Source organism: Amblyomma mixtum, chromosome 4 (assembly GCF_055824585.1).
Source record: "Amblyomma mixtum isolate Tamu chromosome 4, ASM5582458v1, whole genome shotgun sequence".
Taxonomy (NCBI): domain Eukaryota; kingdom Metazoa; phylum Arthropoda; class Arachnida; order Ixodida; family Ixodidae; genus Amblyomma; species Amblyomma mixtum.
The window spans coordinates 138,556,829-138,570,278 of NC_143015.1; positions in this window are offsets into that span (position 1 = coordinate 138,556,829).

A 13,450-nucleotide genomic window follows, 5' to 3' on the forward strand; every position below is an offset into this window, starting at 1 on the left:
GGGCTCCTCCATAAAGAACTGCGCGTGGGACAGGTCCAGCCTGGAAAGTTATTAAGATGGAACGCGTGGAGCCCATTCGGCGGGCGTCCACGATGAGGGCGTCTGGGTTGCCGGTGAGCAGGTCTTGCAGGAGCTCTGACGGGGTCTCATTCCAATAAGCATTGGAGATGACTCCGCGTACTGCTCCGTCCGGCGGGGCTATGTAAGGTGCTACGGCGAATTCCTTGCCTTGGTGTGTGAAGATGTTCACCCGAACCAGAGCGAGCGCGTCATCCTTTAGGGGCGTGCTTACGGTGCAGGTGTTGTTGACCGGGTGTACCCTGATTTGGGTACGCGCTGGCTCCTTAAGCTGGGACGCCGCTTGGAGGATGGCCTCTCGTAGTTGTCGGGGTGGAAGCAGGTCCAGCTGCAGTCCGCCTCGTGATCTAAAAACGATCTTGTAATCTGCAGCAGGAAGCGGTGGCTGCTGCCGCGAACGCTGCGCAGCAGTGCGCGTTGCTTGCAGGTGCACTGACTTTTCAAGGCATGGAGACTTGGGGGTACCGGTAGCAGAGGCTGCGCCCCCCTGGCGTCGGGTTGTTGAAAGGACGTCCTTGGAGCGGGCAGGCACACTAAGAATGTGCGTCCAGTCCCTTGGGTCGTAGTCGTTGGGGTTAAGAACCTCTCCCTGCACCTGCACCTCCATGATGGCGTTGGTGGCGGAAGCGTCCGTCGGAGTAGGCCTAGCTTCCAGCGGAGCGAGGCCTCGCTCAGGCGGAGAGGTCACAGAGAAGAAAGGGCCGTGGGTGCCCGAAAAATGGCGTAGGCGGGCCAAAAATTGATGGCGTGCAGCGCTCACATTCGCAGATCCGTGGGTGGTGAAATTTTGGCTGATGATACTGGCGATTGGCGAATTCCGCTGTCTTGGTGCGGAGCCGATGTGGGGTGCGTCTGTACTACACGGCCCCCTAGCGGCCAATCGGGCTTAAAGAGTCTCGTTAAATCTCGTACGGTGCCCGGATGCTCTCGTTTCAGCGCCCGGATGTTGGCTCTCGGTGTCGGCGTGACGTCACCACACTGCCGACAACGGGAGCTAAAAGCACTTCATGCTTAAAACGAAAGAGTACGTGTCTGCGAGGTCAACCTGTCATATTAAGGTGGAGCCTAAGTGTCCCCCCAATTTTTCCTCTCATACAAATCCGTGTGGCAGGTGCTTTCCTACCATACCGTAAGTTCGCCTTCGTTTCCGTTCACTGGACAGTCTTCAAAGAAAGCTTGTAAGTGCCGGCTTGCACATGAACTCGCCGCTCCTTACTGCATCCAGATAACAGGGGAAGGCATGAAGACGATGGTAAACATTTTTATTGAGCACAGATTACAGTGGCGCACGATCTTCATAGTCCAGAAGGTTGTCGGCTGCTGCCGCTGCCCTTGCCCTTTCTGCCAGTTGGAGCTTGACTCCAGGGTCCAGGGACAGCGCCCCTCCCGCCGCAAGACTATTGGATCGGCATAACCCTTTAATCATTGTTCTTTGTTAGCCTTTATTATGTGATATAGGTTTGGTTTAAGGGGATATAACGTCGCAAAGCGACTCAGGCTATGAGGGACGCCGTAGTGAGGGGCTCCGGAAATTTCGACCACCCGGGTTTCTTCAACGTACACTGACCTATGGTATAGGTCCGTTACCTGCCAGCACAATGGACAGTGTGGGTATAAAGTTTTTTCAGACTAACGAATATATTATTTGCAGTTTTCTTAGTGTTATTTCTGGTGTCTTCGTTAACTCTTCGCCCGGTAGCGTATATTACCTCCTATTTAGCCTGTTGTCTATACGACCTCTGTATACGTGACTAGAATATTGGAATAAGTGTCTTCTTCTGTTTGTATAGTTAGCCGGGGTAATAGAGCTGCGGCAAGCATAGAGCCATTTCAATGAAATTTGCTTTTTCAGTCCTTCAAACGAAAACACTTCCGCACTCGCAGTCCGGCAGGCGTTGGAAGTCCACGTAGTAGCAGTGGCGTTCCATAGACCATGAGGCTACGAGAGATTCTGGAGTCCGTTCATTTTGTGTATCTTTTGTCTTCTCCGGGTTCTTAGCCACGCACAGCGTGACTGGAACGCCGTCACTTACCTTGCTTCCTGCTACAATGCAAAACGCTTATTTTCCTTTTCCCTGCCGCCTCAAGTGATTACTCCTAGTGCTGAGGAGGGCGCACTGCTGATGAATGCAGCGTCGAAAGGCGCCAAATAGATATTCCAGTACAGCCGTAGTAGAAAAGTCCTTTAAATTCACCACGAATTTCGCTAACACACAAGATAGACATAGGACACTAGGTTGGCACGACTGGCGCGAATTGGCACAAGACTCTCTTTGTGAGCGAAATTTGCGGTCAATTTAAAACCAATGAACCAGCTCACCCAGCAAGTATTGTAAGATACGCCAGATTATTAAGGGTCATGACCACGTACAACTAAATGCTCCAATATGATTGAATAGAATTTTTTTAACGGCTTGAGTAACAAGTGGATTCATTCATCTCGCTAGGTGGCCGTCACTGGAGACTGGCGGCGAGCTCTTCGGCTCTTGTCACGAACCTTACTTGCGTTCCCAGGTCAGAGCTAGGCAGCAAGGTCTTCCACGGGCCCCGGTACGCGAGCCTCTGAAGCGATTTTCGCGGGATATCTGTCGGACAATTCCAGAAGATATGGTCTACGGTGGCTTTACCGCCGCACGCATTTGTTGTACTCTGGTTTAGATCTACCCGGGTACACATGGCTTAGGACAGCGGGGTTAGGGAGATTTAGTTTGGAGTTGTCTCCACAGTACCTAATGTTCTTTCCTTACGTTTCTATGCGACGGTTGGAAAATTAGCCTTTCTAGCCTGTAACGCTTCGTGATTTCGCGATACAAAATGCTCCGAAGAACATTTTCCCTCCGTTTTGTTTCCGCTGTCACGTTGGGAACCTGTATCTGCTGCTTTTGAAAGCTGTCCTCTTCGTGAAGAAAGAAATCCCCCTCCCGCAACCCCCTGAAAAAAAAAATCGCCCCATAGCTGAGCTCTCTCCCAGATGCACCAGTACTGCATTACCCCAAGCTGCATATTCCTTTACAATTTTTTTTCCTCAAATGTGAATGCCGTAGTTGCCTACACCTTTTCTGATTTCCGATATTTTTTCTCAAAGACTCGGGAGAGAAAAATTTGGAGGGCAGGTCTTAAATGCGTTCTACATTATACCACAAGTGAAAATTCATAGTTATTCTCAACGGCGTCACGACGCTGGTCGGTTTTAAAAATTCAGGGAGAGACGCAATCCTTAGGAGTACATCTGAAGTTACTACCAGGATCGTTGCCATGACTGGATCGGATGAGCATGGACTGTCCGGTAGTTACCTCCAGCGCCCAGTGTTCCCTGAGAACTTGTGGCTATCACATGCCAGTCTTCGTTCCTCGAAAGAATTAGGCGTGCACTTGCTCAGTGAAAATCTTATATTTGTATAACTTACTTCAACTTATCTGTTACTTATTCTATTTTTCATTTCTGTGTGCCCCATCTCTTATGTAATACCCTCTATCGAGGGTCATTAAGGTATTGAAGTGAAGTGAAGTTTTGTTTACGCTGACACGTTGGGAACCTGTATCTGCTACTTTTAAGACCTGTCTTCTTCGTGAAGAAGGCAGTTCACCCCAGCCAACCCACTCCCCCCCCCCCCCCCCCCCCCCTGAAAAAAAAAATTCGCCCCATAGCCGAGCTCTCTCCCAGATGCACCAGTACTGCATTGCCCCAAGCTGCATATTCCTTTACAAATCCCGCTGATACCTGCGACATTGTCCGTGGGCAGCACCTCAAGGTGGCAGATTTTTTTTTCCTCCAATGTGAATGCCGTAGTTGCCTACACCTTTTCTGATTTCCGATATTTGTTTGTCAAAAACTCGGGAGAGAAAAATTTGGAGGGCAGGTCTTAAATGCGTTCTGAATTATACCACAAGTGAAAATTCATAGTTATTCCCAACCCTGAAGGTTGTTGTGACTTTGGGCATCCCACCGCTGCCACCAATGTTGTGACTTTGGGCATCCCACCGCTGCCACCAATGTTGTGCCATAGAGGTGGTCCCGTTGCGCTCGCCACCCGTTTCGTGACTGAGCGTTGCCAGCTCTCTTAGCGGTAGCGAAGACTCCGAGTCAGGCGTCGGTGAGACTAAGAAAATGCTTTATACATTATGTACAGGGCATAATATAGTTCAACACCGGCACGGAGGCCGAGAGCTGCACAACGCGACTGTTCTCGCACAGCGACGATCAGCGAGACACCAGCACGTCACACCATCCGACTCCACTCGTGAGCAGCACTCGACTCTCGGTGGGTCGGTCACTCGGTCACTCCGTCAGTTGTAGCTGCTGCCCAAGCGGCAGCGGTGGGGCTTATATAGCCTGAGGAACGGCGGCCCCTCAGAACTGGCCAATCCAAAGGCAGCACTCGACGGCAGTCCGAAAGGACCAACCAGCGACCGCGCCGGCCACCCGCTTCAAATTTTGCCGCGCGCTGTGACACCCTGGGGAAAGGGAAACGGGCGCCTCGTAGTCTGGCACCCAGCGACGTGTCCAGGCACGCTGCTTGCCGATGCTTCTCCTTAAGACCCTGCTGACTTACGGCGCAGCATCGTGGCTTGTCAAGGGAGCGTTAGGGCACGATGCCTTGCGGCGCAGCACCAGGGCTTGTCAAAGGGACGTTCGCAGGAGAAAGTTTGCGGCCTGCAGATTTGGAATCTCGGCGGGTTTCCCGGCATAACAAGGTCAACAAACAATTTATTTTATGGCTAATGGCGTCACGACGCTGGTCGGTTTTAAAAATTCAGGGCGAGATGCAATCCTGAGGAGTACATCTGAAGTCAGTACCAATGTCGTTGCCATGGCTGGATCGGACGGGCATGGACTGTCCAGTAGTTACCTCCAGCGCCCAGTGTTCATATCCGCACCTGCATGAACCACAACAAACATAGTGTTTGTTCACTCGATGCAAATAATTCCTTCCCTGCTAAATGCGAGCATTCCGGCTCCAACACTGCGTCAGCAACAAACGCAAGCCGTTACACAAGAAAAGCGTGTGGAAAACGCGGATTTGTTCTAAAGTTCGTGTAATGTGTTTACTCAGTGTATCTAGCCACTTCACAAAAACTCGCTGATCCGAGCGCTGCCGACGTCTGCGCGTAATCATCAACTGTTCGAGGTTTGAACATTGTAGCGCAAGAAAATCTGATTACATTCAGATTTCATTGCATTTACTATTGAGGTTGCAATTTTTTAAGACGCTTTCCCTAATTATAAAGAATGCGGACAAAAACGTACACGCCAGCAAATTACAGTCAGACAACAGAGTTATTTCAAGAAGTAATTAGCAAGTAGAAGGAGCAAGTAGAACACTCAAATTGGCATTACAACTTCATGAAGCCAAACTACGAGCGATGTAGGGAGCAACATCATTATAGAACACATAGGGAGCTCTACCGCAACACACTAGCGCGACGTTGCACGATGGAGACCTTAATCGCGCTCACCTACAAGTTTAAGACCAAGCACGGCTTCTTTTTATTCCTAACTGCTTTGTATGAAGCTATACTAAGTGCACGACACGAGCTTTGTTCCTGTAGCGTAAGGGCTAACAAAAACGAAAACTAGAGCTCTTCTGCGTAGCGTTCACCACAAGCATCGCGCTTTATTTCCTAAGCTACCGAGGAAACCCTATATGGTTTCTTTACATGTTTCTGTTGCTTAGGACCAGATTAACTGGCCCGATACAGCTGGTGTTTATAGCCAGTTTGCATGAAAAAGTGAGCGCGTACAAGATACCTGCGTATGGCCTATTCATGGCGGTCATCGGCTGCTGCCATGGCGTCCCACTGGTCCGGAGATGCAGCCAAGGGTATAACCTACTTCGCCGATCGTCGAGCCTGTATGGGTCTGCAGGAAACAGGAACTGATTAAACAAGTCATCAAGTTCGTTGAGTAAGCGTGTAACTAATAAGTCTGCTGAATCCAGGATTGGGCAGCAAGCATTGTCAAATAATTAACGCACCATCCTGTCTGTACATCCATCGAGCATATTACTGTTTGCTTGTTTGCTTGCAAGCTACAGAATAGCTTGGTGCCAAATTCCTGAGGAAGAGATAGCTCTTCAGACGGAGGTCTCCTTATCCTGTTTAACCTGCATGAAAGTAGAGAAGATATCCCTGTCCAAAAAGATATCAGTTCACTACTCGGCTACGGGACGGGACGGGTTGCCTCCAGTAAGTATCATTTATCCGTACGGAGTACATTCATGCAAGCCAAGCAATTAAAAAAACAAGTGCTTTTCACCATACGACACTGGCTGGCGTTACTGAGGTCTAATTGACAATTGACTCCTGCCTTACTTAGCGTCGGAGAAGAAAACAAGCCGACGATGATGATGATGATTTAGGCAGCTAAATTGGAACTATAATTGATGATTGGTTCCCCTATGCCGGCAGTCCATTGAATCTTGTCGCCAATACAGCCCATCCGGTCAGCTTCTGCGGAACTTTGGGGTCTAAACTGGACAGCTTTTCGTTCCACCGCTCAATCTCACTTATTTCGTCCTTTCTATTTCTGTGTTGCTTTTTCGGGCCTATACCATGTAGTATAGGTACGCCTCTATGCCAGAATGTGTGCATTATAGTTCATATTGTTCTTTGCATGTGTATTATGGCTCATAGTGTTCTGGGTAGATTGCGTGGTGTCTTTGGGCTTGAGTATGTGTTTGCTTGTATTCTTCTCAGTGTTACTTCTTGTTCCTTGTCTAGTTCATCCGCTGGCGCGTATTCCCTTTTGTCTTGCCTGTAGTGCTGTAAGATTTCTGAGTATGTGGTCGGCATATGTGCGTAGTTATACTCGTCCGTGTGTTGGGAAGATCGAGCTAGATTGCTCGGGCTGCGGCTTATTCGCCTTCGTTCCCCTCTACGGACAATTGCGCTGGTGTTAATATCAGCTTTGCTTGCTTTTCAACTTTCTTAGACAACGCTATCCGGTCATTAGTAATTGCCATATTAGCGTCTAGAATTTTAAAACGGATTTACCCACGCCGCTGTGGGTGAACAAAATTTAACCGCTTCTCGCGCAATTCGAAATCCGCGGGCCTGCGGAGCGCGCACAGCCCCGCGTGTAGGCGGGGCATACAAGGTCACGTGGCATGTACGTCACGGAGTGACTTGGCTTCATGGGCGTCGCTGTGCGCGCTCCGCAGGCCCGCGGATTTCGAATTGCGCGAGAAGTGGCCAAACTTTGTTCACTCACAGCGGCGCGGGTAACTGCTTTGTAGAAATTCTAAAGAAAAAAACTAATATGGCTATTGCAAATGAGCAGTTCTAAATGCAATTTCAAGCAGGCGAGTATCATCAATATTCAAAAAGTTAAATATTGCAATTTAGTTAGTCACTTTACCGGTTAACTAAATCACCTGTTTTCTGATGTTTGTCAGGACAGTTATTACTCTGACGCAGAACACAAATCTTTACCTAAAAAGAACTTTTTAAAAGAATCTGTGGCAGGCTTTCGTTAAACACGTACCTTTCAGTGTGCATTGTACAGACCAAAGCAGGACCTTACAACTCGGATATTCGTTTCTTAATCTATATTTCGAAAAAAAATCTATTCCCGGGCTCTGAGACACCCCGAAGCAATTGGATCCAAACTAATTTGACCCATTACAGGTATGTCCTGAAAATGTCAATGTATGGGTGCTTTTTCTTTTTTTTCGGTTAAGTTCTCTCAGGAAGGGGCGTCACCGAAGTTTCCTTTAATCTTGAAATGCCATGACACTGATCCATAATAAACAAATACTATCCACCAACCTTGTCATTATTTGACCAGCCTTAAATATTATACAGGGAACACATTCTTAATCTTTAATGATATGTCACCATGAAGAACCTAAATATAAGGCACAGATATCACTCTTTCGTTCGGTTTCATATCAGTTTCCTTGAACAGAATCCTCTAGAAGGCATGTAAGTGTTTCTCGAAAATATATCTTCAACACAGTCCGGGTCTTGTGATAATATATGTCTTCTTTTTTTCATTTCCTGGCAGCGATGAGTAAAAAGACACTTTCTTGAGTACATCTCCCGGAGTGATACAACGGCAGTCCGTCATCCAAACGGCGCCAGTCAAGCCTCCTTCCTGGAGATAAATTGAAAGAGGTCATTAATTAATCTTCTCATACAAGTGCTGTAAGTCATGCAGTCCCAAATACAAAACATTACCGCACAGCTCTCCGGAACATAGACCGTAGTTTAGCGGAATACCGAGTAGAAAACTGCACTATAAAATACAATAGAAGTTTCCTTCCTCGAAACGGCTTTTCACATGCTTCCGTAATCGGTGATCAATATAATTGCTTTTTGAAGTTTCCAATGGGATCTTGAAACTGTAAAGTTACTTTGGACATCAGGATAGATAGTGAGTACGACTGTCGTGACAGATAACAAATGGATATCTCTGTGCAATACTTCGCAAGAGCGAATAAATGACTCCATTTTATGAAGGAAGCCGCTCGTTTTCATTCCCTTGTCTGCTCCATTTCATGACGCTCAGTACACACACACACACCCGGCCGCGGCGGTTGAATTTCTTTGGAAGAGAAATTCGAGGCCCGTGTACTGTGCGATGTCAGTGCACGTTAAAGAACCCCAGGTAGTCGAAATTTCCGGAGCCCTCCACTACGGCGTCTCTCATAGCCTTAGTCGCATTGGGACGTTAAACCCCATAAATGAACCAACCACACACACACACATACACACACACACACACACACACACACACACACACATAATGCATGCGTGCATGTATGCAGGGATACATACGTACGCACGTACATACGTACGTACGTACGTACGTACATACATACATACATACATACATACATACATACATACATACATACATACATACATACATACACACACACACACACACATACATACATACATACATACATACATACATACATACATACATACATACATACATACATACATACATACATACATACATACATACATACATACATACATACATACATACATACATACATACATACATACATACATACATACATACATACATACATACATACATACATACATACATACATACATACATACATACATACGTACACATTTCCCATCTCGTGACGCTAGCCATCAGTCTAGCCTCACAGTTATAAAGCGAAAATTTGGGCTGGTTGGAAATCGTTCACAATCGTATTTGCTAAAGCGTCTGTCATGTTCGTATGTATTACTATGTCCTCGTATCGAAACAAACGCTAGCAAATATGATTGTGGCATAATTTTCTTCTTCAGTGTCTCTTTAAGGCGACCCATATTCTTCGGCAGTGCGGATTCTATGACTGTGGTCTCCTTGTCTCCAGAGCGAATTTCAACCGCACGCCCCAAAAGCCATGAGCGAAAGATCCACTCACACTCATGGTAGGCGCCAGAGAGCAGGACGAGCAGGACGACCATGACGATGAGCAGAGTCACAATGACAACACCCATCATATGCAGAACTTGCACCGGGTAGCCGTCTAAGTTTTTCCGCTCTTTCCGCATGGTGGCCTGAGATGTGAAAAAGAAAACAAAAGTAAACTCACAATCTCATCCACGCTGTCCCTGGATTATCCTGCTCCAAAGAATGATGTTAAGCACCTTATTCAGCAAAGTATCATCTGACTGCGCTTCTGTCAAAGGAGGAGTCATAAAGACCCATGTCTTTTTCGAGGTCGAAATCTATGCTTCTAAATCATGGATGCTACATTGCTATCAGGTGTGCCTGTATTGATGAGCTGGCGATCGCACTCAAGCCCGTAATTGCAGCGCTAGATGTATGAAGGATATTGCCGAACTAAACAATGTTCGGCGACCACACAGGTTCAGAGATACGTTGTGAGCAATATGAGACGAAACAAAGTTAGAGCATTCAGTTATTGATTACTCAGTAATTATGATTGATTACGCAGAATGTTTTCTGTTTTGGATCTACCTTTCCTCCTGTGGTATAATATACAAATGCTATATTTAATTTATTGCAGAATTCACCAGAAAATTTGTAATTTTGTGAAAAAATTTCTTCCCTCTCATATTGCTCATGGATGTACAAGGTCGCTCCTAATGAAAAAAACACGGCAGCACGCGGCCTGTCCGCTTCGCGCCCTTTCATACTGAGCGACTTTGTACAAGGGCAAAGGAAAATCACGAGTGTGGAGAGAACTAAACTTATCTTTGCTCAGGCGCACGTGTGGATCTGAACGGATGAATTAAAATTGAGCGGACATGGCAGCGCGGATATAGCAAAGGTAAAAAGTAGCCATATGATGGATTGCCTGCTTTGGAAGCAGGAGGAGGAAGAACATTTATTTCCGCCGAATATGGCGCGGCAGCCACCTCCGGGTCCGCACGCAGGCGTACGGCGAGGCAGTCTGTCGCACCGCGGCCGGAGGACATGCGGTCCCGCCTTGGAGAAGAGGTCTTCAGCCTCGGCCGCCAGGCGGACGGCGAAGCGCTGAGTTTTTTCGTCGGAGCTTCTCAGCGTGGTCTCCCATTCATCGCTAGTTTTAATCGCGTTGTGCCCTGGGCCACATAATCTGGACCCCAGCACACGCCGGTCTCGCCGGCAACGAGGCTGCCCACATGCTCACCCGCTCCTCATTACCTCGGGGTGCTGCGGACGCCTCCACAACATCATCTAAAAGCAAAGAAAGTATTGGTACGTTTAGGGATGTAACCGAAAATCTAAAGAAAAACCGGAGGATATATCCTCCACCGGATCGATCCCTGCTTTGGAAATTTGAAATTGATGTCCTGTTGCAGTGTATGATTCAGGCGCCCTCAAGGCCCAACGAAAACAGGACTAAGAGGAAAAGGACAGAAAATGTGGCGGCGCAAACAACGTTGAATAAAACGTTGTCTTCAATAATGCGAACGAGCGCTCACTCCATCTTGGAAAAACCGCTCATTAACTGCAATACCAGCATAGGGTTTTCCCTCTGCAGTAATTGACGCAGCCTTAAGTATTGCGGTGCTATGTTGTAACCAAGAACAGTCGCATTATCCTGGTTTCCTCTTAGGATGCTATCGCGCAGGAAAGGCGCAATCACTAGGAAGAGAATAGGCAGGGAGGTATTCTCATCGTTGTCGCTTCCTTACGCCAACGGAGTGTGTAAACGGCCACTAGTTTTTCGTGTATCGGGAGAGACCCTGCCAATCACTTCCCATTGAAAATTTGAACCTAAACGTGCAATTTAACAGATTCCGGAGCTTGTCTACTGCGTCTTATTATTTGAACGGTCAGAACAGTGATTTTAATTAACAGAAAAAAATGTGATGATGACAACCAGTAGGACTGCGATTTAATTGTCTTGGCCTACTTTCAACCGACCTTTAGGCAAATTATAAGAAATGATGCGCGCAAGGTAAAGTATTGTGGCTGGTAATAACTTTCCCTGTAGCTAGCCACACTTTGATTTGGCTTTAGAAGCCTCGAAGAAAAATTATGTTAGTGTGGTTTCCTAAAAGTTGGCCGAAGATAACGATATTCGGTAATGAGACGTTTGAGCACAGCTCTTCATAAGCACATGCTGCCTGCTACCGTTGGCTGGTGACGTTTAAACGACTAAAATAAACCAGTCACTAAACTAAACTAGCACTAAACTAGCCACTAACCTAGCCACTAAACTGGCCACTAAATTAGCCGCCCTCCAGAATCTTCCCGTGGCAGTCACCTTCCGGTTATTCATTCTTTCGCTCTCGCCGTGGCGTATGGCTTTTCGGTCTGCTACTACCTGCCAAAACCTGCGCAACCATCTGCGTAACATGCCACCCAGCAGATAGCGTGTTACGCTGCTAGCAACCCTCCGGGATCTTCCCGTGCAGCCACCTTCCATACGGCGTTTTGCTCAGCCACTTGGACAACCGGTTACGCCGACAACACCGACGACGTCTACGATGCCGAACGCAGGAGCGGGTGCTAAGAGCTCCGCTCTAAAAAAGGTTCTGGACTAAAACCACTCTTTCGATTTGACTCCCGAAAACTACAAGGCGAATCGACCAGACGAGAAACGTCTTTCTTTACCTGCCGTTTCCGCCGCTGTCCTTCCCCTTGTGTCCACGTGTTGAGATACGCTCAATCGTTCGTTGTTGTTGTTGTTGTAGCCTACGACAGAATGGCACATACCCACTCTGGGGGATCGGCCAAGAATCGGGTGGAAAAGGTTGGTATTGACCTGTACGTAGTAAAGGCAAAAGGAAAGCACACGGGAGAGGAACACCGGGGGAGTCTACCACAAGAAGGGCACGGAGAGGATGAAAAAAAATCAACAAAACTAAAAACAAATAATAATAATAATAATAATAATAATAATCATAATATATGTATATATAAAGGAGATTGGATTGGAGAGAGAAAGAAAGAGAGAAAAGAGAATAATTCGAAAAAAAATGAAGCATAAAAAGAAAATACTGAAAGCTTTAGCAAGGTAGTCGATGAGATTCCAGCAAGAAATTTTGAACAGCGTCACAAACAGACCTGTGGCTGAACCCAAGTGTGGTGGCACCAAATGATAGCAAGTGTGGGCTGCTCAAACTGAGGCCAAGTTGCTGTAAGGGCAACTCCAGCAGTCTTCTTCTCAAAGAGGTGAAACGACGACAATGGAGCCAAAAATGATCGATAGATTCAGGCTCACGGCAAAATGCACAGAGGGGAGATAGCGCCAAACCAGATCTGTGCAGATAGAAATTTAGAGGGGGGATGCGGCAGCGCAACCTCGTCAGAGATACTTCTAGCTGCCGAGATGGACAAATTTTCCTGCTCCATGAATATTTCAGATGCTGATATTCCACCGATGTTAAAAGTGTTGTGTCTTGCACGCTTAATAACGCTCGACGCCGGAACCTAGATGCTGTGATATACGCTGTAGCCGGGATGATGGGCAACACAGGGCCGCCTAGGGAAGCCTTTGCAAGGTTATCCGCGATCTCATTGACAGTCACGCTGCCGTGGCCGGGTACCCGTATCAAGTGAACAAGGCTCAAATGCGTAGGAAGAAGCTATAAAAAAGTGCTTAAAGTGGGACAGTCAACATGCGACGCGAGGGACGAACACAAAGATAAAGAATCGGTAATGACTGGCACTGCAGAAATAGAAGGATCAAGCTTGCGCAGAGCAAGAACTACTGCCAGAAACTCAGCTTGAAAAATAAGGGTGTAATCCGGAAGGCGCAGCGAAAAGGACCAGTCTAAACTCGGACAGTAAATTCCCACCCCTGCCTTTTCGTTGCACTGAGAGGCATCGGTTGCTATTGCAATTTTTGTAGGTAGGGACCTTAAATGATCCTCTAATAGACCATTTAAAATACGGGGTGGTAAAAGTTTCGCGTTTTGAGGAAAAATGTTGTCGAAAACA